The sequence below is a fragment of the Pseudochaenichthys georgianus genome, chromosome 17 (genome assembly GCF_902827115.2).
Source record: "Pseudochaenichthys georgianus chromosome 17, fPseGeo1.2, whole genome shotgun sequence".
Lineage (NCBI taxonomy): Eukaryota > Metazoa > Chordata > Actinopteri > Perciformes > Channichthyidae > Pseudochaenichthys > Pseudochaenichthys georgianus.
Window position 1 is genome coordinate 27,279,889 of NC_047519.1, and position 25,894 is coordinate 27,305,782.

Genomic DNA, 25,894 nt, shown 5'->3' on the forward strand with positions numbered 1-25,894 from the left:
TTAAATCCAGCTCTGATGTAATTAAAATGTCCTAACAAAGGTTTTAGGAGCACAGCACAGAAACCTACCCATTGACAATAAGCTCAGTTCGATCTATAGCACCATCTCAAAGAAAATAGTCTAAGATTAGAAGCAGTCTTTCTTTGGTCATGCAAAAAGCATCCATTCATGGCTGCTGTGCTCAAAACAAGTCTTTGTATCCCTAAATAATGTCAAGATATCACTTAATATAATGTATAAAGTACATGAGCTCAATTGAAACACAATTATGCTGTAAGGTGTTTTATCTGGAACATACATAAAGTAAAATACTCATTAATCTACAGTCCTGAAGAAACCTGGGCTTGTTTATGTAGCTTGGACTCGGAAGAAAACTAATTATTTTCTTCTTTTAAGTACATCTGATGCTCGACTATGCTCGGCTGAGAAATGACATGATGCTTATGAGTCTCCTAATTAAAAGTCGGCAGTGGAGTGATTAGCAATCACAACTTCACTCTTCAAATATCAAGATCTGATTTGCTTGGCTGATCAACAACAAGCCTCCTTTTCTCCCTGCAACTCACAGAGCCTGCAGTCCCCCTCTCTCTCTGTAACAGGGAGGCTTTTGAAGTGGAGAAAATCAGCACAACTATACCAAAAAGGGAGTTTTTTTTGCCCATGTGCCATTTATATGGGAAAGATATTAAGCATTTTTAAATGTTGACTGCCAACTACGATAAAGGGATTAAACGCCGCTGATGAATGTGTAAATGTTTTACATTTATAATTCATCATAGTATGGAACCCAAGAAGAACAAATATCTATAAAATTACTTATGGCAGCCTCCAAAATTAAACTTGAAAGATGTTCCCTCGCTGATCCGAGGAGGGATTATTCATCAGACAGATAGAGAGCAAGATGGCTGACTGCACTGACATGTTGTGAAAGCACGCCCTGCCATCCTAGGTAATAGATTCTCTTTGCTGTGTGACGCCCACTGCTTCTCATCTTCTGTGACAACACCTGCCAATCACAGCCTAGGGAACGTTCAAGGGCTTTGACAATATCTCCTCACCTTAAAAACACATTGGCGTCATCATAAGCCACCAGGTGACACCAAGTAGGCATCAAATAGCCATTAGACGTGGCAGGCAAATAACTGACAGTTGACGGGTAATCCAGTGCATATCTTTTTTAAAAAGCACTCCGAAAACTGGCATAAAAAGCATTTTTATCCTTAAACACACGAAAACAAAATGGATATGACACTTCAGTGTTAAGAGAGTACTAAAATATGGAAGGATTTCATGATATTTTAGAGAATCTGTTGTACAAATGATCAATTTAGCCTTTTAATATACAGAGTAACTGGTTTCTCTGGAAAACAAATGCACCTCTCATGTGAAAGCATTTAATAAAAATAATTCAAGCCGTCTATCACGTGCGGAGTCCCTGCAGATTGCTCAATTGGAAAATAATACATGACTTGGTTGTACACCTGTTACCATTTCTTTCATTTTAATGCAAAATGAGAAATAACAATGTTACACCAGATCAGAAAATGAGAAATAACAATGTTACACCAGATCAGAAGAGTGATTTGCATTTTTATGTGATTCCTGAACACTTTGGAGATTTTTTCTGCAGTGAAGCATAGCCTGAACCGCAATTTCTAGGATAATTATATGATACTATTTAGGAATTTGAGGAAGAGAGAAGTATTTCCCCAGTTGAAGACAGATGACCTGTCAGAAACACCTACTAGCAACACAAAGCCTTCGGCCTTTAATCTGCACACTTCCTGTGACCTATACTATGACAGAACCAAATAAAGAACACTATCTTTGTTTCCCCCTGAGACAGACCAGTGTCCTCATATGCTAATGTCAGCCAGTGTTGGAGAAGAAGCTCCGAGGGCGGCCCAGACAACTCACAGGTCAGTGCTAATCTTCTGATATACGGGGCCTAAAGACCCGGGACACATCCATCACACGCCGCCAACGGCCTCCAACAGGGAGAGATCGGCACACACCAAAGAGTTAACACACAACCCAAAGAGACCTCGGATGATCCATCACTCAGGAATCAGCCTCCTTTAGAGCAGGAGCGTCCTTTAAACAACACAGAGAGGGGAGCTTTCTTAGCTTTGCGATGAGAGCCAGCGTGACTGCTAGACCTTAGCTCCAAGCCTCTGTTGATCATTAAACATCCATTTTAAACCAGTGGGGGAAAGTTAACTGTCATTTTAAACACAGGAGGTGGTCGTAGGAGAGAGATTTTTCCCTCTCTCAGATGTATTTTCTCGCTGAAAGGGGCAAGACTATATATCCATCCATCGAGTTAACTACCCTAACGCGTAATCATTCGTTCCAGTCATCCGTCTCTTTATTTTTGAGGCGAGCCACCAAATGGCTATGATGGGTTTTTGCAGTTAAATCAGAAACTCAGCCCAATAGCACTTTGTTAAATAAACAAAATGCCCTTTGCGTTTCTTCCGCTCCTCTGCTGCATATTTTTTATTCTTTCTTGGGTTAAATGTGAACAGCTTCGATGTCGTTTGAAAAATATTTTTTGGGGTGGGTGCCTCTTCAAAGAATCCCTGGTAAATGTCAGGTTTGGTGTCAGCACTTCAGAATCAGAGTCTACTTTCTAGACTCTAGACCATTTGGCAGTAACACTCAGCCAGGGAAGAAATCCATCGTAGGATGAGCACTGATGCCTATTTCTCCACTGATGGCAGCCTCGAAAGAGCATAATGCATGTACCTCTCCTCTTCAGCAACTTTTCAATCATTTGAACAACCAGGCTTGGCCCAGGACACCACGGTGAGATTTCCACTCCTCTCCTCGACTTAACAAACCAACCACACTTGCTATTGCCCCTGCCCTATTCTCCCACACATATGTAAGCAGAAAGAAGCCTTTTCTATGGGCTTTGTCAGATGTCATTGTAGGAAACATATATAAAAGGAAAGGACTGCTATAAAGGCAGTTCAATAGGAAAGAGGAATTACACAATTCAACACAAAGACAAGTCAAATGCAATCAAAACTGTCTCTTCTTCCGTCATTCATCACTCCCTCTTCCTCTCCATTTGTTTGTTCAACTTTTTCACTGTGAGCGTGTCAGAGAAACTGAACAAGACAGCTGTCAAACTCGTCAACCGTGAGGGAAGATGGCAGGTGAAGTCCTCTCTTTTTCCTTCCCATTCCTTCTCTCCGGGTTAAAAACATCCACTCTTGGCTCCTTTTTTTTTTACTTTTGTGAGGTTATTTTGTCCGAACAAAGAAAGGAGCCAGCTCTCTTCTCTAGCAGGTTGGCTTATGTTATTATCCTGGAGCGGGATGACCATGAAGGGGCCACCGACTCCTACTGCGCTCCCAATGGCATTTATATTCCCTGTCTCCGTGTAATAACATCTGACACGCTGTACTTGATTTTACTATTAACCTATGCTGATGCTACTTCCAAAGTAAGGGCATGCAAAAAGGCAAGAAAGCACTTTATTGTTTCCCCTTTGTGCTTGGTCAAAATGCTCCTCTATTAAACAAGCCTTAAATTGCAGAGAACATTAGGCCGTGTTTCACAAAGAAAAAATCCATCAAAATAAACAGTATCCTGCCGCAGTCTTTCACCGACAAACAACAGCTGCACAGAATGCGAAATAAATATTATCTCAGCGACAGAAAATCAATCAGACACCACCAGGTACTCAGAGTCGCTCACAAAGCTTGAATGCTCTCCGTCTTCACATCTACACTCACTGAATGTGAAATTAAGCAATTTATTTAGCACCTGAAAACAAATTCAGTTTGAGCATTTCTGGCATTGCCTGGCATGGTAAAATTGCCAGGCAAAATAAGTAAACAGATTTTCGTCAAGTTATTTATGCTTTGTCTTTTTTCTCGCTATGAACGCAGTGGGTTCTCCTCCCTGAAAATCCCATAAAGACCTTTCTTGATGTTGTATACTCTTGCTGTGGAATACTGGGCTAAATGTTTCAACTGGACAAAATCTTTTTAACATAACCACGCCACAGAACGGCATCCAACATTTCCGCTAAATACATGGCTTCTGTTCTGGTGTTAGATTATGGCCAACAATTTCTTCCAATCCACACTGAATCTGCTTCCAACAAAAACACTCACTTCTCACACACACACACACACACACACACACACACACACACACACACACACACACACACACACACACACACACACACACACACACACACACACACACACACACACACACACACACACACACACACACACACACACACACACACACACACACACACACACACACACACACCAGTGTCCAGCAATCCTGTCAGAAGTCTCTACCACCAGCAGCAGCAGCGGCAGCAATACTCTCAGAACAAAACTGCTCAGAGGAAGGGGGCTGGTAGCTCAAGTTCTCCCTATTGAAATTCAGACACTTTGATATGGAAATTGGCAGCTACAAAAGCGCGCTAGAATTAACACTAGCAAGCATTGAAACCATTTGCGCAATGTGAGATTAGATGGCACTTCCTCCCAAGACAACACAGACAAATGGACCAAACCAGCATGTCTGGGGCGGGTGGGAGATGGAGTGAAGGTAGAGAGAGGGGGGGGGAGGTGGAGAAAGAGGGAGGGAGAACATTTGTCCCCCTCCTCTGTTTGAGTTCCTTCAACAGTCCCAGCTTTTTGTTTCTAGAAATAGAGTTGTATCCTGAACTGAAATGCAGAGGATTTTTCAAAGTGCAACATCTGTATTCACCAGTCATACATCCCATCAGCAGGGGGATAAAATGACCTTTTCCTCCTCAGGAATCACTGGTGGGCCTGTCAGCATCAAGCAGCCACATTAAACATCACCCCAGTCAACAAGTCTTTTTTGTCTAGTCCTCCAAAATGGCTGTCATGACAGAAAAACTTCTCCGCCACGGTCAAAAATGCTTGGATTAGTCTGGTGGCTAGTCCATTTATCACACTGTGCATATGTCTTATATAATGTTGCAGTTATCTTTGATCAAAACTGAATCGCTCAATGATTTGGGTTTGCTTTTATGTCTGAGAAAAAAAGCCAGATTTAAGAAGGGTCATCATATACATGTACCGCATGAAAGCAGTTATATAAGTATATGCAAAGGGGAGCTCTCAGTTTTCAAAATGGTCAGTTATATAAGGTTGCACCACGTTCCACATTTGGTTCTGACAATATGGATTTTGTGTAAATGTTATTTAACCTTGATATTTTAGTCTGCCATAGCCTTGCTCTCCTGTGGTTTCAAGCTCAAGTCTATGCAGCCCTATCTCTAAGAGCTTCACGTGAGAATGAGATATATGGTTCCCTTCGACTGTAAAAACTCTATCTTTCAATGTGTGTGTGTGTGTGTGTGTGTGTGTGTGTGTGTGTGTGTGTGTGTGTGTGTGTGTGTGTGTGTGTGTGTGTGTGTGTGTGTGTGTGTGTGTGTGTGTGTGTGTGTGTGTGTGTGTGTGTGTGTGTGTGTGTGTGTGTGTGTGTGTGTGTGTGTGTATCCCATCATCACACATGGCTGGCTCAGGTCTGTGAATTATACATGCTCTGTGAAATGATCTTATTTTATAGCCGCAAAATGGAGAGGTAAATGGAGACAGTAAGTGACATCCAACTACTTAGTTCCTGGTGTCCTGAAACTGGGTGGAGATGTTTGTGTGAGCTCTTTTTTTCCACCATGTTATCACTCTGATTGTCATCGCTGAATTTAATCAACTCCCATTTAGCTTTTTATAGGCTTTTGATTCAAACACAGGCCTGTTTTTGTCAGTATTCAAAATAATAACATTTTTAACACTTAGAAATCCCCTTGAAAACAAGCATTTTCACACATATGTAGCGTACTGAATAATTCATTCAGAGTGAGCTTTTGATTTAAACTTAAACATAAGCACTGGTTTGACCTTAATGGCCAAGCAATTTAATATTAATCTTAATAAAAGTCTGGAGGCTCCAGAGACTATAGGATAACATCATAAGCCATATTGTGTATTGATCTCAACACAACAGCTTGAGGGGCCTGTGGAACCCTTTTCTGACATTTGCCTTATGATATCCAGGGAGTTTAAATAAATGGTATTGATTCAGCAGAGGCATAACCCGGCATCTCCCTTGAAACACTCAAAACATCCGCTTTTAAAAGGCTACTTACTGTGGTACGCCGTGCCAAAATATGGATCCCGGCATGGAGTGTGAATTTCAGATCAACACAAGGAGCCCCCCTCCTCTCCTTTTTTTCAGAAGAGGCCCCCAGAAACTAAGCAGCGGGTCGCACAAAGACGGCTGGGGCTCGGCTGCATGCTCTACTTTCTTCACTGGGGACAGATGGTGGGGTTTCCTGTGGCAGGTATCTGTTCCTCTTCAAGCCAGAAGGTCCGGGACCGGACGAATAGCTCCATGTCGAAGGGTCTGTTCAAAAGTAATGATCGTTACTCCCCCCCCCCTCCTTCCTCCTGTGCGTGCAGCCAGGCTCCTTCCGACACGAGCGCTATACGGGTAGACTGCATAAAAAAAGATCACTTCAAGGAGACGAGATGCGCCCCAGTCTCGCTACGAAATGAAACTCCGAGCACGTCAAGTCTGTATGGAGGTCTCCAGCTGCCTGATTTAGAGATGAAGCCCCGGAGAGGGTTATTATGACTTCTTCAGTCTAGCTTTCTCTGCGCTGCTGGTTGTTCCCTCTGCGCCTCATCCACACGCCGTGCAGACAGTCGGAGCTACAGCCGGACTGGAGGCAAACAAGGCGAGGAGAAACGGCGCACCGGTCCCCTCTCTGCAGCAGCTGGCTGTGCAGGGCGGCGCACAAAACCTGAGCTGGAGTCCTGGCAAGACACGGACTGGATCCTACTGCAAATTATGACAGCCCGCATTAAAGGCTAATGTTATAATATTAAACCCTTAAGGCCTATATCTGCTGTGTACTCAGATTTCATGCATGCACAAACACAATCTGCTATATTTCCTCCTAGCTTAGACAAATCCATGATTCCCCACTGTTTGATGTTTTGTGTGAAAACAAGGCCAATTATTACCAAAAGCATGTTAATGATAATTAGTATTTTATGATAAAAAACATTAAATAATTGAGGATGAAAAAATACTTGATTTAATTTGTGGATTTCGACAGAATATACTATGTGTTGTGCATTTGTCCTTGTAACAGGGTCACTCATGTTAGGAGAGAGATTAATCTTAATTTGAATACTTGAAAATCATCATGTTTCTATTCTATAACATTAAAGCATCTAATAAGATGGCGCGAACAGCAGGATATGAAGATAAAAGCATATGAAGATGAGTGATAAAGTTGACTGATAGAAAATGATCTGCAACCATACTGGAATTCACTAATCCTTTAAGATGAACATTGTATTGTTCCAGCTTCTCACTTATGAAGATGAGCAGCTCTCTTTGTGAGAAAAACAGAATATCTGTGTGGTTTTTGAGTGATGATTAGACAAAGCAAGCTATTTGTCAATTAGTGTTTTATAACATGTTATAGATCAAATGATACAGATTAGTTGATACTAAAGATACTTAGTTGCATCCCTAAAATGTACAAAATCACCACTAAGTAACTGCAGCTATAGCATGTCAGAGTGGTACATTCCAATTGTGTAGAGAATGCAAAGAGTCAATAAATAGTGCGTACAGTATACCCAGCTATGTTATAACATAGCCAGTGAGTGGGTTTGTTTTGTGTAGAGTGTAAATAGCAATATAAAAATGCCTGACAATACTTGCTGAAAGAAGAACCACAATATACAATCCTAAGACTTAACCCTCTGCCTTCACTTTGCACACAACAGATCCAGTAGTCATATTCATACAAACGTGCACCTAACCTGAATACATTGATATTCAATCAGTTTCTCAGAGCAGGGGGTGATACACGATGCGTGCAAACATTCTGTGTCCTTTCATATGTGCATGGGAAAACTCAATGTTCAGGGCCTTGCATTTAATTGTATTTTTATCAACACGGGAAAGCATCTGAAACAGGATTTGGGACATTAAACATTACAATGCTTCACAGAAATCTCATAAATATATTTACTACATTAAATGAAATGTACAATCATGTAAATAAAACTATGTTGAACACGGAAAGTTATTTATATGGGAATAAATTGCCACCAATTTGTATTTTTGCATCAAATTCAAAGTGCATTTTTCCCTTCATAGGTAAAAGGAATGTATGAATATCATTTACACATCCATTCCCCCATTACGCTGTGTATATATATATATATATATATATATATATGTATATGTATATACGCTGCCGTTCAAATGTTTAGATTCGCCTGCCTGGAAGCTTGATCATGTACAATCATATTGTTGAATGGTTTCTCATTTTAGGTTGTAGAAAGTCCTATTTACAGAAAGATACACAGATCCCTCTGAGCAACATTGCAATAGGAATATAAAATATCCCCAGTGACTGGTAAGAGTAATTTGAAGCTTATTATCAAAATCTGAAGGTTACTATTTCAGTGTCAAGTTCACAACAATTCCTTATAAAAACACTGCAATAAACAGGTGACTTGCTTTGCAAAGCTATTATTAATACTTAGTTAGTTTAGGGGTCGCACTAATAAAATTGGATGAGGGGATATCTACTGGAATTGATACGAAATGCATAATAAGAAGGTATATGGGGAAAAACATTATACTCCCTTGTCAAGCAATACTGGAGTACATTTTAATAATTCAAAGTTGTAGTCATTACATTTTTTCTTTTGGCACCAAAACTTTTCAGATACAAAGCTATTAATGGATGTGAATTGGTAGCTACAGCACACACCACTTACCACCAACTCCAGTGTTGATAAAAGCATTCACACTTTTCACTTTTAGATAAAGGTGAAAAGAAAACATGTATATAATTAAATAAAAAATGCCGGCCATCATTGAGAGACAGCAGGGAAACACCAACGGTGCACATTTGTCAACGGCAGTGTGTGATTACTTTGATTTCACTAAATCATGTCTACTTCATACTTTCGCAAAAAATGTATCAATGCATGCTTTTACTTTTCCTAATTCATTGATATATAGTATGAACATATAACACTGGTCAATCAATCATACATCACAGTTGGCCGAACATTGTCATTAATGGTTGCTTCATATGAATTGGATTTGAGCTGGATAAAGCTGAACAGGCTGAAATCTATTCTTTAAACTGAGGCTTAGTGGATCAGAAAACAAAAACTGCATAGTGTCCTATTAGAATATTATAAGGATATTATTGTGTGGCAAAAGGCCATGATGTTGTCCTGTGGGCACATCACAAGTACTCATAGAAATATAGATGAAGGAAGGAAGATAACCACTATGGATATAATTATGTGAAATACATTTGCCTCAGTTTCTACAAATGCTTAACTTGGCACCCCAAAAACATGAAACTATAACTGATCACTGGTATGATTTGACTGTGTTGGTGAAATTACATTTCAAAGCTGGAAGCCCATTAGGATTTGACTGTAAGCTGCAAAACATAGCATTAACACGCCATCAGCAAACAAATATGATATCATCTGAATGACAAACTGGACATCAGCGTGTTCGAGCAAAGCAGATCCCTAATTATTTACTCATGATTTGTTGACTGCTTCGATTTGCCAGCTGCAGGCTACATCTTTTTTTGTCATGAAGAAGGAAGGAAAAGGAACAAAAACAAGAAGGAATAATGTATTTCATGATGTTCTGATTTATTCAGTCATCGCATTAAGGCTATCATTAGAAACCATTATGCGTTTTTAAGCCAAAAAAACACAGCACAATACCAGTTGATTAAATGTGTTATGTTTACCTGTGCAGTCCTACCAGCTGTGTCCTCATTTTGAACAGAGGTGTCTCTGCTTATGTGACATGCAATGTTTAATATGCCGCATGAGCTCTATCATTTTTCTTCTAAATATCATGTGAAGTTTCTGTTGTCATTTCTCAACAATCGATGTACTGTAAGAAAAATGATCTGCCTAGCTGGGAGCAGGTTTATGGTAACATTTTCCTCAGGTTTCTAAAGTTCAGTCCCATGCAGCTCTCTTCTGAACATGATATTATACTGTGAGCGAGAGCTTTCATTCTTCCCTAACACTACGCCTATTTTTAGACTCTAACTTTTCAGCATAAAAGAGCTACCTCAGTGGTGCAACTTTAGACGAAGGACATATTTGTCTGAGAAAAGTCTGAGAACGAAAATCCAAGTTTGGAACTATTAATGTCCTAAATATCACATCTCTTCTCTTCCTCTTATGAGCCAAAGTACATAGTTGGGTCAGTGGTCTCAGTTACACGTGGATTCAATAAAAAACAGTCCCCTGGCCGCATGGGGGAAATGTGAAATTGGGTCAAATTCACCAGGTGGAAAGTGAGAGGATTAGTGCAGAGCTCGAATGTTTTTTGAGGCGTAGTTTTACATAGTAAAGAATAGAAGAGAAAAAAGAAGTTGATCGACTGGAACATATTCATATTTAGAGAAACAATATTTATGTATGGCCTACTACTGAAAGTGTAAACTCTCTATTTCATTTGAACTGACCCAGGAGAGCCTAGCTTGCTGGTCTTTTATTCATTGTGGTCATGCAGTATATATGTAAATACACACAGCCGGCGCTTGTCTCTGTTTTTTCTTCTTTCTTTTTTTTAAAGGACTGATGAAGTTGTCAGAAAATGCTTGGCTTGGCTTTTTTGCCGCAGCCCTTCATACTTGTCTGCGTTCAGCATGCAATCAAAACCTTTAGTAAACACACAAAATAACTAAGAATCGAGACTTATTTTTGCTGCTGACTCATCCAAAGAGTGTAAATAAAATTCACAGCGAGAGATTAGACTTTATCATAAGAACAGCCCCCATGCTGTAAATTATAGGTTTTTACGAGCCTCCAGTGTAAGCCACATTGAAAGCACAGCAGTGCTGAAACAAGTCGCTCACTTTTTCGTGTTTACTTTCCTCCATTTTTTGTTTTGCCAAGGCTTAACCTTCACATTCGACCATAGCTTTTGCTGAAGCAATTTTTGTTAAATAACATTTAGAATAAACACCATGCATGCATACACATTACTTCCCCTATGATTGCTCATGATTGGTACTGCTTGCCTCTGTATTACAGCTTAATGTCGGGGAGAAACAAACAACCTGGTTTACCTGGTTGAGCAACACATGCAACATGTTATAGAATACATTGTGGTCATGTTCTGTTGTTTTGTGACTTCCTATGTGTATCAGTTGTATTGGTTATTTATTTGTTCACTCATTACTATGTGCACACACTGCAGCAATTGCTTTGAAATTACCCTCTTGCTTCATGGTCTTTTCTTTGAAAATTAGCTCCAGAAACACAAGAAAACAACAGCCTGCCTGGCTTCAAATACAGAGTCAACTCCACTTCCTGTGAATCCAAAATTGAGATTTCACATTGTATTATCTGAGTGTTAATGAAAAAAAACACAGCGACCCCACAAAGAGACACACGTCAGAATTCAAGTCCTTTTACCTCTCCATGTTGTTTTTGATTTCCCCTCATGCGATGTGTGTGTTCCCCCTCCAAATGTGCCGTTCACATTATAAGAAAAACCTCATGTAATAATGTGGGCTGTTTCAACAAACATTCATGCGGGAAATAAGAGGGTAGTTGGGAATGCTGCGGTAAATATGTCTCGAGTCATTATTAGGTGGTTTTACTCATTAAGATCAAAAGCCGCAAATTCAAAGGCGATCTCCGGGCTAAAAAGGGAAAAGATGTATTGAAAGAAGAATAAAATAATCAAAGGATCTCAACTCAGTGTTTTAAGGATTTTCTATGGGATTTGATAAATGCTCTTGTTCCACGCAGACAGAAACACAATCTCTGTTCTCTCTGCACTGAGAGGAAGCTAATTCTCTGCGGCATCCATTTCCCAGCTTATTGTGTGGAGTAGCTTTCTATAGTTTGTAATCATAGGGCAGCTAGAGAAAGGGTGGGAATTATCATGATCTTGATGGGCTTGTAATGACGGTTCCCATGATGGAACAGGCTCGATTATAAGGCTTAACCACAACTGAGCTCTTCCGCATTCACAATAAGACAACTGAATTCAATGAGGACGAGTAGGATGGGTTTCCATCAGCTATTCATAAATCCATTACTTATATCGTATGTATAGTCTTTACTAAGTTATATAGCTTTACTGTGTGTCAAACATAACGTAACTGGATGGACATCTTTAATATACTTTATATAATACACGACTACAACATATAATATATCTTGATCTGGTCAAACTGATTACTCAATAATGCTTTATTGAAATATAAATAGTTAAACGCCAGTTAATTAAGGATCTGTATAGCCTACTGTTACTCATATAAAAGAATGGTAAATTCAATTTGAAACTCAAATAGTATGAGGGTATTTAAAAGTTGTTATGGAGATGGCTTTGAATTCCAGAGCCTGTACAATATAATCTCTATTGTGAAAGTTATGCAGTCCTCCTTGTTCCCCCATAAGACTTGTTTCGACTGCAGACTCCGCTGACAGAAGTTCGATCAAGCAGAAAGCAAATTCGACTCTCTACAATAGATAAAATGTGACAAGCAACATGGATCCAGACTTGTCTTCTCTATAGATCTTTTTTTTGGCTAACAGAACTCTGCATTTTCTCTGTCCTTGGGACCTCTGTAGAAATGCTATTATATGGGGAGAAAAGAACCGAACAAATGTGAGTAATGTACCAAGTGACTGCTTTCCAACTGTGTGATTTGCACCAAAAAAAAGTTTCTCAGCCCAAAACACGCTTATCTGAACAAAGCATCTCAGTCTATACTTGAGCATTTTAAAGCACTTGGTAAAGCACTTTGGAGCATTTGCTTTAATTTACTTTGCAATGGTAAATGTTTATCTTAAAGTCTTACTATAAGTGTTGTAACTGCGTTGTTGTGCAGCGAGTCTACCCTCTTCCACATGAGGCAGAAACACTGAAACATTGGAAACAGATGCTCATTGTTCCAGTGTAAAAACGCAGAGAAAAACGTCAATGGGAAAAAAAGATTTATAGCATCTAATGATTCTATTCAACCGTAGCTGATAGTTGAGTTTTCTTCCCACTGTTACTGTTTACCTGCCAAGACACAACTCTCTTTAAAGAAACACAGACAGAAGAATAAACGATGTAATACTAACAATAACTGGTCTGGCAGAACATACCGTGGTTGAATAAAGTTGTAACATAACTTAACCTCATGCAGTATAGGAGGTGGACACTTTTTAGGAAAAGAGGAAATGGGTCATCTTTGCGTGCCAGTGAAATGAATCCTGTCACTCAAGTATGAGTTCTGGGACTGCCTCTATTTTTAGTACCTCCAGTTCAGACGCATACCACAGCTAACCACTGACACAAACACAGACAAGATAAATAATGAATCCACCAAGCAGGAAAATATTATCCTCTCAAAGGTTGTTTGGAAGTCATTAATTTGCAAATCAGCTTGCAAGTAGAAAGAGGTGAAATAAATCCTTTATGCAAAACCACGCGGAGGAATTGATACGCCAGGAACAGAAGCAGTCTTTATGGTGGTCTGGGACTTTTGCTGCATTTGCACTGCATAGTGTGGCTTAGCGCTACTCAACTCCAGTTTCCCATTAGCAACAAGCTGTGGATAGTACCTGTTTTTGATACCACCTATGTAAATGTGAGTGAATACTAAAGGCGGATTAAACACCCTAAACCACTGATCGGTCAGAGAGATTTCACAAATGCGAGAATCTGTACCAACCTGCCATTTTAATGAGCTAAGCTACTGTTAGTTTGTTGTACCTGTTTGGGAAGGGCAGATCACGAACATTCCCACCTGAACAGAGGCCTACCACAAACACAATCATTTACATGGGTGTGGTTGTGTCTGCCATCGCTTTCAAATAACAAAAACAACATTTGTTCTAAATCATATGTTGCAACATGGAAGTTTCTGTTATGACTGTTATTTCTGTTTCAAAATTCTCTGTAAATAATATGTTAAATACCTGGAAAACAAAGCAAACATGGACATTTCAGGTCAGCTAATTTATTTTATTTTATTTATCCTTTATTTATCCAGGAATGTCCCATTGAGATACAAGATCTCTTCTTCCAGGGAGTCCTGACCAACACAGCACACAACAAGTTTCAACATAAAACAAGGGCATTAAACAAAAAAAAACATACAATTAGAATATAAATACAGAAGGCCATTTGTGCAGTGGCAAGAAGCATAATCACATCAGCAATAGCATCAGGTAAAACAGTTACATGTTTCATGAAGCTAATCCCTGCTGTTCAAGGTTATTAAAGCCATATTTAATATGTAGCCCCAATATTTTCAATGCTCCATATCTAACATTCACACAACCACCTCTTTAATCATAGACCGATTTTCAGTCTTACAAAATAGTGATTTCTGTTCTATCCTATCTCTGCCTTGCAGCCCACATATACATAAAGGGGAAACATCATTTTTGTCCTGGTGTTTCACTTATCGACAAAGAAAAATAAAAGACGTTTTTATTCTCTTGAAATACAGAAGCAAGGGTGAAAGTTGGAGTATTAGAAGTTAGTCATCAAGGCCATTTCCCACGGCCAACCTTTTGATCCAAAGAAATCGATAAACACTTCAGTAGGAACAAATATAAGATAACCGTTAAATCAATAACAACCTGGTTACTTCATTGTCATCTATATGACTTGTTGGACAATTACTCTTGTGCTCTGGTGAATATGATCAGAAAACATGACTCATTTCTTGACTGCCACTTGAAGCCAACATCTCTGCACAGCACCTTTCCGTTTAGCGTTGCGTCGACTGATGATCACAGCATTTAACAGCCACAGGTATGTCATCGTGCTGAGAGCCACCAGAAGGAGGCTTTAGCAAAGGTTTCAAGTAGCATTTTCTGTAAGTGCAGGCTCTTGTCAACTGCAGTGCCACACATACTGTAGATATATAAAAAAACAGATAGAGTGTGCTATCTGTTGGGAGGAGAGGATAGTATGATATTATTCTGTAAATGACATGTGTGCAGTAAAAACACACTGATGACACAGATGTTTGGTCTGATATTGATGCATTGTTATTGTATAAAACCTGCTACACATAATAAACAGCAATAAAACCTACACGTAGATATTCACTCTACTCCATTAGCAATGATGTGAAGGGTAGGGAAGCATGTGAAGGAGATACCTTTTGCTATTTGTAGGACAGGAGTAGAAAATGTGTCGGTTTTTGAAAGTATTCATGGCAACCCCATGTCCAATATGTTTGACAAGATTCAAAGAGGGCATTTAATGCCATGACATTTATCTTGAGACTCAACAGCAGAGAAAATAAATATGCCAATCACGGCTACTGTTGTAATCTTATTGTCCTGCAGTATTTCATAATTTATGCCTTTCAAGAAGGATTGATTCACATTTCAGCTTTTCTATCTTTTCCTTTCATACCCATGCCATGTGTTGAGGACTGTGGATGAACTACTGTGCTAGTATTCAGGCACAAGACTTCATGACAGATACTTTACACATGCCAGACTGTTAGACGATGGAAGACTGTGAGACAACGATAAAATGTTCATATTAAAAGCATTTACCCCTCTCCAGACGCCAGACTGTCTGACACTGGCTCAAATTGATTCTTAATTGGGTTTGTATGGACCTCGGATCTACTGTTGATGAGCCCAGTGAAAAGTGGACATCTACGGCTTCAACGCTTCGCACAAATGTGATAACACAACTGACCCGACCGAGGGGAAAATGTCTTCTTAAAGTTCTCGGCTGCGTTTTTAAACAATAACCGTTTTTTAAAAGATCATCATTTTAAAACAGATAATCTACACATCTTGAGAACGGATTTAAAAGAATGATCCATCATGCAGACACAGCAGAACAAAGCGACGGACTCAAAGGGATGTCATTACTCATCACAAGTCACAACCAGTTGGCATTAACCAGCTGTGTTGCTAGATGTCTTTTTAGGGGGGACTTGTTTTTTTTTTGGGTTGTAATAAATCACTCAGATTGGCTGTGGAATGCAACCCAGTCCTCTGGAACAGCTTGGTCTTGGTAGAGGTGATTTTCAGTTTCTAGGCTGACATTCCCCATTATCTATTTTGGCTTGCTTAGCGTGCAAACTGGGTCGTAGAGAAGGCTGGTTAAAAACTGAGCAGTGAGGGGGAGAGGATCTTGAATGCTCCCCTGTGCCCCCCTACAACCACCCTCTCTAGTGAAGCTCAGCATGCATCTATTTGAAGAGGAAGGGAGGTAGGTTATCCCTACCTTTGACTTGCTTATGAGTTTTGTTTCCCCCGGTCACAGAAGAGGCTCGTTACCAGAGCAAGCGGACATGGTGGATAGCCACGCTGCTTGCTTCGTTCAAACTGAGGGGAGAATCTGCTGTGGATTAAGCCTCGTCCACAGTCTGGTCTTAATTTCACTCGGTTTGTGCCGTCAGACTGCAGGAGTGCTTCTGATTATGGTCTATAGCTTTGAAGGCTCAATACAATTTGAACAATTTCAGGAGTCAATAATAATAAAAGATAATAAGTATAATGCAGCTAAAATGGGCCTCAATTATATGTCTCATAATTCATAAGCTGTAAATGGTGTTAAAAGGATCTCATGAACACTTGATTACTGTGCAATAATGAGCATTTTTATATCTGAATAGAGTTTCTACAAATCACTGAGACAGAGACATAAAAGCAATGGAGGAAAGAGCCGTAGACAGTTATACATATTTAAAGGTAAACTGAAGACTTACAGATTTGTCTCAGGCCTTGAAGCATCTTAAAGGTTTTATGTGTATTTCTTACCATTTTGTTATTTTTATTCTTCATCTGTTCCTTTCCGTTTCATGAGGTAGTATTGTTAGGTTATGTATTACCATGGTATGTAATCTTAGTTTATCCTACTTCAATGTACAGCACAATCGATAATTCCATATGAGTAAATGGTCCTCTTTAGACTTTAATGTAATAGATAACTTATGATAACTGAACTGATGTTATCATAAAGAGCTTGTGTATCGTTGACAGTGTGTGATATTGAGCGCTCTGATATATCAATCAAATCTAACAGTGGCAAAGATATTAATACTTTATATGTTGATCTGGGGTTGTTATATTATTACAATTTAGAAAATGTCCTAGTCATCAACAGGAAAACTATTTTGGGAGCTGAAAATGGAGATCAGCCATTCAGATATGTCTTATGCATATTTGATAGGAATGCAGAGACTGATGGATTTGTGCGCGTATCAATAAATGATTAGTATGTGTGGCTGTTTTTCAAATGACCAGGGATTAAAAAGCACAGGATTAATATGTAAGCAAGACAGAATGAGTGCAACTGTTACAGGATAGCAATCATGCTAATAAAGGTAACAAAGGAACCTGTTTGCATAATAAACAATCAGGAATAACCCCCTGAATGGAAGCAGGAAGCAAAAGAGCAGGTCTATGATTCAGCCACTTGCTTTCTAAAGTGTTTACAGTGCAATCCCCCATGGTGGGTGTCATAAATTGGCCGAGGCACCCTGGGTTTAGCAGCCTCCTGGGGTGGTCCTCCACCAGCCTTATCCCGGGGTGGGCTAACGTCAGCATGCAGGCCCAGTGGGCTCGTCAATGTCGCTTTGCTGCTTCTATTTTAGTCGCCAAGTGGAGAGGAGCAAGTGGGTGAGTGTTTGAGTGTGAGTCAGAAAAAAAGAAGAACCTGTTGCCAGAGAAGGTATGTTCCAAGCACATGGTGGTCTGGTCGTTTTCAAACCACTAAACATGCATTTAAAGCAGGGGTGGAAGAATTTACAAGTTGACACAGCAAAGAGGAGGGATATTCACAAAACTGACATTTCAAGAATGTCATGTATGACCTGTGTAAAGCCTCAGCAAGAGCTCTTTTCAGCAGGCAGCAGGAAGTGAATATAAAAAAGTCAGAGCTTCAAACACTGAGCCCCTTCCTAAATCACTGCTGAACCATTGATCGCAAAATGTTCCGTCTTTCATGCTCTATGTTTTAAAAAATGCCTTAGACATTAATCTTCAAAACGCATATTTATAACCATGATTATTGCAATTAAAGCAAGATTTGGGGGGTTTCATAACAATGGAATTGTTGTTATATTAACCTGCAATGTATTCAAGCCACACAAAGGAGCAAACTGATGCCAAACAAATGTCCAAGTGTTTCTCTTTCAAGACCTTTATTATAATTCTCTCAGTTGGTAGAGTTAACATTTTCAAAGAGCAGGGCATTGTGTTGGAATAATACCCTATGAATTCATATGCAAATAACAAGAAGTAACACTGCCAATGTATTACTGCTTCCACGGTCAGTTCCTAATTAGGATTAACAAATTGCATGATTTTATGTGCTGCAGATTTCTTTCTACTCTGCAGACAGAACATTCCTAAGTTATGTGATAACCAAAACCCTCTCGCAGGATGTGACCGCCCCTTTCTTTATGACCCATAAATGAAAAGATTGTGATCTATTTGTTCCTTTATATCCCTTTTTTGGTCGTGCGACATTCTTAGATCCTTTGTGTAAAGTCAAATTTGGCTATTTTTATAAATGTTATTGCATTCCTTCTCTGACCAAATTCCTCTTGTGCTTTAATGGGTGGATGTTCCTTTTTCACAGAGAAAAAGCTGCTGCTGCCAGGTTTGTGGCCTGTTGTGGTGGAAAGAAACAGCACCACAGGGAACTTCAGAAAAGCTAACTCAAATTTCAGTTTTGTGAAATACAGTCGAGCCTAGGGGGCAAGAACATCTCCCAGTCCTATATTTCAACTAAGAGATGGAATTGTACTCTGTTCTGCAAAGAAGGGAATATGGCCTCCTCAGAATAAAGTTTATAACGTGAAGCTCCATGTGTGATAGCTGGCTATGTGCTGCTGGGTGCACGTGGTAACAGGCTGACACTTAAGTAACCCCTGACAGGTGCTCAAGTCTTACGTGTCTGAAGGGCAGCTTAAGAGTTTTCTGCTTTTTTTTTTACAAGCCCAGCCTTGGCTCGTCCAACCCACACATGTTTTACAGAGCTCAGGCAAATGGCATGACGCGCTGCAGTCCATAATGCGATGCAGTGTCCACACACTGAATAGAGCCATTGTGGATTTCTGGAAAAGCATAACTTTTTACAGTATTGCACAATTAATGTAATTTATTGTGTAGTAATACATCATTTCAAATGTTTGAAGTGTTATGTTATAACAGGGTCTGTTTATGTTGTGAAAGGAAGGAAATGTTAACTGAATAGAGCCTAAAGGCGATTGGGAAAAAAGCAACACTTTGAATAAAAATGGCATGTTAAAGGATAAGTTAAACATACTGGTAAATACACTTAAAAGGCAACAGCCTGCAGCAGGTTAGTTGAGTTTAGCATGAAGACAATCTTTTTTTTGTCATCTCAATTTAGGAAGAAAGCAATGAAAATATTTCCCAAAATATGAATATATTCCTTTACATAAATTGATAAAAAATAATTATCTAAAGTTATACAATATTCCAAAAACAGAAAACAAGCCTTTTATAACTTACTTTGCACTTAATGTGGATAGATTCAAATAAATATGTACATTCAAAATATAATGACGCCTAGCCAGTGAACTGATCAGCATATTTACATTAATGCAACATCGCTTTTACTTGTTTGACCAGAAACTCATACAGTGTTGCATTTATTAAAGTATACTAATTAAACAGTAAATGAAGTATAAATAAGTGAAGCTTGCAGTATCGTATATAAACAGCATACATTGATTAGTTCCTACATGGGATAGACTCTGCAACTCCCCCATTTCTGCTTCTTATGTTGCTCATTGGAAATATGCTAATGAGACCCGTCACGATCTCTGATTCCCTTTGAACTTTTTATTTTGTCACGGGCTGACTGAAATCAGAGGTAGAGAGCAGGAGGTTTTCTGCCACATGCCCAAGGCCCCTCTTCCACCATCTGCCGGACCTCATTTCATTTGAATAATAAATGATAGCCTTTTTTTCTCTGCTACAGAGGCGCTTTGGCCCCTCATGTTTTTGCAGTTCAAGGAAAAAGCGGCCACCAGCCATGACGAAGGACTGTTTTTCTCTCACTGTGGAACCCTGCCCTGGGTCTACAGGCCGCACTAGCCTGTAGCCGTTACACTGATGAAAAGCTGAAATGTATTCTTCCCAGCCTCACACTGAAGGCTTTGGACTCTTCCTTTATTTTGAATAACTGCACATGAATTGAAAAACCTAGGCATCCTGTTTTTCTTTAAGAATAAAAAGATACTGAAAAATATTTCCATGCTGGGTTAATTCCCTCAAATGAAAAAGCTCAGTCCCAAAGAACAAACAAGAAATAGATTTTATCAGCAGGATACGCTCATATGGTTACATTCTCGCTGTTGATGGCCATCAGATAACAAGAGGAGCTCTCTATTCAATCATTGATACATACAGTGGCGTAACAAGGTTGTGATTGGCCCCGGGGCAAATGTTTTTTTTGGCCCCCCCCCCCCCAACTCAGCGCTGCTTGCTTCTTCTTTTTTTCTCTCTCTCTCTCTCCACTTTCAAAATCTATTTAAAACTCATAACAAACAAACAATTCCCAAAGTTGTCTTGAAATTAACTAGGGCTGTCAGTCGATTAAATTATTTAATCGCGATTAATCGCATGATTGTCCATAGTTAATCGCGATTAATCGCAAATTAATCGCACATTTTTGATCTGTTCTAAATGCACCTTAGAGGAATATTTTTCAAGTTTGTAATACTCTTATCAACATATGAGTGGACAATTATGCTTTATGCTAATGTTTATTATCATTTGAACAATGACAAATTTCTCATGAATATTAAACACAACAACCTCTGAACATTACAAATATTCGCCTCAATTCAACCTGGAACCTCTCTCATACAATAATACAATACAAATGGTGTGTGTGTGTGTGTGTGTGTGTGTGTGTGTGTGTGTGTGTGTGTGTGTGTGTGTGTGTGTGTGTGTGTGTGTGTGTGTGTGTGTGTGTGTGTGTGTGTGTGTGTGTGTGTGTGTGTGTGTGTGTGTGTGTGTGTGTGTGTGTGTGTGTGTGTGTGTGTGTGTGTGTGTGTGTGTGTGTGTGTGTGTGTGTGTGTGTGTGTGTGTGTGATGGATCGTTGGAGCTATGTGCAACTCAAGGCATATGCTCGAACGGGAGCTGCATGGACGCTGCAATCATGTTGCGCACACCATCAGTGCTGAGTGTGCTGACTGTTCGTACAATGTCCCACTGTCTGGCTTCCTGCATAAAGTCAAGTGCTCGGCGCAGTTGTGGCGAAATGTCGCTCCTCTGTTTTCATTTAAACAGCTCCTTATATCCGTTAGCGCAGCTATCTAGCACCAGATGCTAACAACAACAATGTACGTAAAGTCTCTCTCTCGCTCGCTCGGGCCACACATACACACACCCTCCCGGTCCTCCCAATAGCCAGTCGGTGCCTGCCGGTGAGCGTGGAAGTGTGGTCTGCCACAAGCGGGCGGCAGGAGCGGGGCTGTCAGCATCAGCTTGTAGATGGTATTTTAAACTCGATGCGCTCTGAAACTACGGGGCGGCCGAGGAAAAAAAATACACATGCGTTAATTGCGTTTTGCGTTAACGCGTTATTAAAGCTGAATTTTTCCATATGGATTTTTAGGGCTGTAGCCTCGTCCCATTCCTCCCTCTTTTCGCTGACCAGTGCGATTTTAGTTAGAGCTTTCATGATATCTACATACCGGAATCTAAGGGCAGCAATTGCATCATGTCTTGGGCACCACCTGGTTGGGCAGAGGCGCTTCATGGTAACTTTACCATGCTCTGAGAGTTCTGATGACATGATACCGGAAAGAAGTTACCATCTCTTAATACTTTGGCTGAAAAAAATATAAAGAGTCTCAACAATATCATAAAAATTGCGCAGCTCCGCTATATTCTTTACGGAGTCATTCAGTGTCAGATTTAAATTGTGTGCAGCATAGTGTACATATTTGGCAAGCGGTTCCATCTCCATGATCCTGGCCTGCACACCTGAATAGACCCCACTCATGTTCGCCGCGCCATCGTATCCCTGGCCCTGACACTTGCTCAGGTGAAATCCGTTACTCTCTATGCTGTCCAGGATTTTCTTTTGGAGTTCACGAGCTGACGTGTCCACTGTTTCCACAAACCCCAAGAAAGCCTCGTTTATCAGGATATCTTTTGCGTTGTCGTTTTCATCACTCTGGATTGTCACATATCTATACACTTGGCTAATTTGGTCTCTTTTGGAAATATCTTGGGTGGTGTCCATGATCACAGAAAAAAACGGAGCATTATTTATTTCTACTTGAATGTCGCACTGCACCCGCTTTGCGATTATGTAGATTATCTCATTTTGAACAGTATTTTACAGAACCTTGTGGTCGCTCAACAAGTTCTTTCATAACCGGATCGTAACATGCTAAAAGTTCTATCATACTGAGAAAGTTTCCACTGTTGGGCTGTCTAAGAATCTCCCTAAGTCCTCTAAAAGCCAAGTTACAAGTGGCCAGAGTGATTGTAACGTTGACAATACGCTCAAGTACCTGTCTCCAGTAATTAGCAGCATTCCTTGCATTCCTCTCCATGTTTGCATCGATTCTCCCGTTTTTCTTCCACTGTTCATATGTGACACACATGGACATGGACCTGAGATTGTGCATGTGAGTCAATCCTCGCAGACAAATGTTGCCAGTCACGAACTCCTTTGACCCACGCATCACTGTAGAACGGGGCACCTCGGTCTGCGAACAGCCAGCACGGCTCACAATAGGCACAGTCCAGGGTGGGGGAGTAACACAGCCATGTCCGTGGCAGTTTGATACCTGCTCTGGTAGTGGTGGTGTAACACATCTCGGAGAAACACCTGTTTCCTTGATGTGTGTCTCTGGGGAATGGGCCGGTAGGCCTACATGGGCCAGTTGCTATAATATAGCCTTTGATCTTGGCGTCGGGGGTCTCAATAGCGCCATAGAGTCCCCTATCGGTTGGGGAAGGGGCCCTTGCAGGAACTGTAGGACCACCGCCGGGCACAGCCAAATCTATCCTCTCCTCCTGGCTCATGGCTGGAGAAGAAGGTCGCACAGCCACGGATACAGCTTCACTTGTGGAGCTAGACGATGGTGAGGCAGGTGAGCTATCGTTAGCCTCCGGCTCCGGCTGCCGCTGCACATCAACATTACCAATGTTAGCGTTGGATTTCGAGGACGATGTATGACAAAAAAAACTGTCTAATTTTGTCAGTTTAGCCTTTACATCTCCTTGTTCTCTCTTGTCGCCGCTCTTGTGTTTTGGTTTGCTGTACATTATAAATGCTAGCTATTCAATTTGTTGTAATTCTGCCAATCTTGCTGCTGCTATAGCTATGTAGTACATGATGTTGATTTAACGGTTCGCTCGTCACGCAAGGTATCACATGACATGAAAGGGAGCAAGGTCATTGGACAGACAAATTACAAATTAATTTAGGTTGCTAGGTTACTTTGAAGACTGCGTGAACCAGTCAATGCCATTGGGGCCCCAAAAAATATCATTGGGGCCCCAAAAAAATATATATATAAAAAAAAAATGAAAAAAAAATAATAATAATTATATACTTTTTTTTTTTTTTTTTTTGCATGGGCCACTGGACGGCTGCATACATATCAATGTATGTACTAGTCACTGTAGAGGATATAAAATGCTGGTGCCCGTGGCTGTAGCGCTGAAAGGGAGAGGTTTTAACTTTTCTTGATAAGGTTCCTTACTGTCAATTTACATAGCTCCCAGCTGGAGATGTGCTGAAGCAAATCTAATTCAAACTTTTCAAACCTCAAAGACACACAGCAGTGCTCCAAATAGTGATAAAGCCACTGGCCTCTGCCCTCTGGTGTACTTCCCATCGCTACACTTTATAACCCCAGCCCAGTGTTGAGATTGGAACATGTGAATGGATTCAAATAGAGTCAATAGGCGCCTCTTTCCCCTTCAGCAGTCAGCATGTGGATCTTGGTGTCTGATTAGCATGCACATACTTGGTGAGAATTCAATCCATTGTAATTTCCGCTTCATAAGAAGCAGAACATAAATGTTAACAGCATGCTAATACTCCTTTTGTCAAAAAAAAAACAAATTATGTGTAAACCCTGAAGTGTATATTTTTCTTTTGAAGGGAATAGAATGTACAAGATTCTAAATGCTTTGGTTTTTATTAAAAACAAATGTCTTGAGGAATATGGAGAGAGTACCTAAATCTGGTCCCCTGCTGTGCGCCTCTATCAGGCTCTTACAATGATTTTCCTCTGCAGGTTTCCAACAGCCAGGAAACAGGCAATGCCCTTGACACTGTAGGTATGAGAGAAAAAAAGAAAAAACGAGCTGAAACCCGAGGGATCAGTGGGGGCAGTGAAGCAGGTTGTTCCATTTCCCCTTCGTTTAAAAGCTACTGCCCAGCTCTGCGTGGACTTGGGCCCATGTGCCTGGCCAGGAACAATAGGAGCCAGCTAGAATTAATGAAACAATTATCGCAAACCTTGCAATTAACCAGCTCTCCAAACAATACTCTGCATGAGTTGCTGACCAAATATCAGTTTGAATAAAATATCCATAGGTGCCATAATAAAAAACAGAAACTCAAAAGGGCCTCAGAAGGGTCTCCGGGGCTCCTGGGACTCAGAGGGGCCTCCCCTTTCCCCTTCCTGTTTCCCTTTCCAATCAAAACGATTAGTAGTGATAATAGCAATGCACACATCCCAGCTGCTGCCTTATACCAGCATTTCAATTAGCAGGGTGTTTAAAATATTTCATTATCATAGCTAAAGTGAGATCACTGGGGTATACCAAGCGCGAGCATTCAACACTCCTGACAATAACACGGTGCTAATCACTGCGAACAGCACGAGCCCTACTATGAAAACATTCTGCATTGTCACCTTTGATCAAGTACAAGCCAGATGTGTGAGAGGTAATGGCACTAACATGAAACAGCAGGGGTTGCAGCACGTTGCATCATTTGCTCGTGTTTTGAATCAGTCCTGATCCTGAAATGGGATTTTTTGATGTAGTATGACATTGTGGCGTAGCACCTTTGGGTGCCTATTAAGTGTAATTTCATGGTGGGTCCGACGTGTTGGCCTACTGGTCAGCAAACACGCTGCAAATCTGTTCTGCCCTACAGGCTAAATGCAGTGTATCCACATACTGGGTCAAAATTAAGTGAAGATCTGAGTCTGGCGTTAGGGTTAGGGTTAGATATGGGTTAGTGTTGAATTTGTTTTACAATTTTCAAAAGAAAACAACACTATATTAAACAAAGCTAGGTGTAATCTGTGAAAACAGCTGTTTATTAATTTTAACCACAGTAACTACAGCTATGCCAGAGACCCTTATATATATATATATATTTCATATAATCAAATGGAGCAGTAGCTAGTATTATTATTAAGCAGAGCAGCAGTGAGTCCTAATGACTAGTGGAAACACAGAGTAGTTATACTACCCCATACTTCGATATATACAATTATAAACGTATGAATATATACAATAGTTAGTCTTTTTTTTTTAATTCATAAAAGTTAGGGACTATCAGTAATGAAAAAATAAGTTTATTTTCGAAAAAACTATTTCTTTGCTTTTTCCTTGAACCCCATGATTTTTTTCTAAACACCAAATGCATTATCCACATTTTCAGGCATTATGTCTTTTATAGCGATAATTTAAATAATTTAAACAATAAGGTCCAGAATTAAATAATAATGAAATGAACTAAATATTTCTTTATGTTACGCATTTTGCCAGCCAGCCTAAAAACCTCAAGCCATCAGCGATTAATGGCATAAGCCTGGCTTGACACTTGTGAGAAGTTCAAACA

At 40.1% G+C, this 25,894-nt stretch overlaps 1 protein-coding gene across 11 annotated transcripts in view; it reads right to left on the minus strand.

Moving 5' to 3' along the window:
- LOC117461984 (adhesion G protein-coupled receptor L2-like) overlaps positions 1–25,894 on the minus strand; it is a 135,255-nt gene that overhangs the window by 73,210 nt on the left and 36,151 nt on the right. For 5 of the 11 annotated variants that reach the window (XM_071206450.1, XM_071206446.1, XM_071206447.1 and 2 more), the window contains exon 1: positions 6,161–7,055. The exons of 2 other annotated variants lie outside the window; for them this stretch is intronic. The gene's annotated coding sequence lies outside the window, so the exon portion shown is untranslated. Of the gene's footprint in view, positions 1–6,160; positions 7,056–25,894 lie in introns of those variants that run through there. 4 more of the 11 variants (XM_034103994.2, XM_034103990.2, XM_034103992.2 and 1 more) reach the window with 1 other exon arrangement.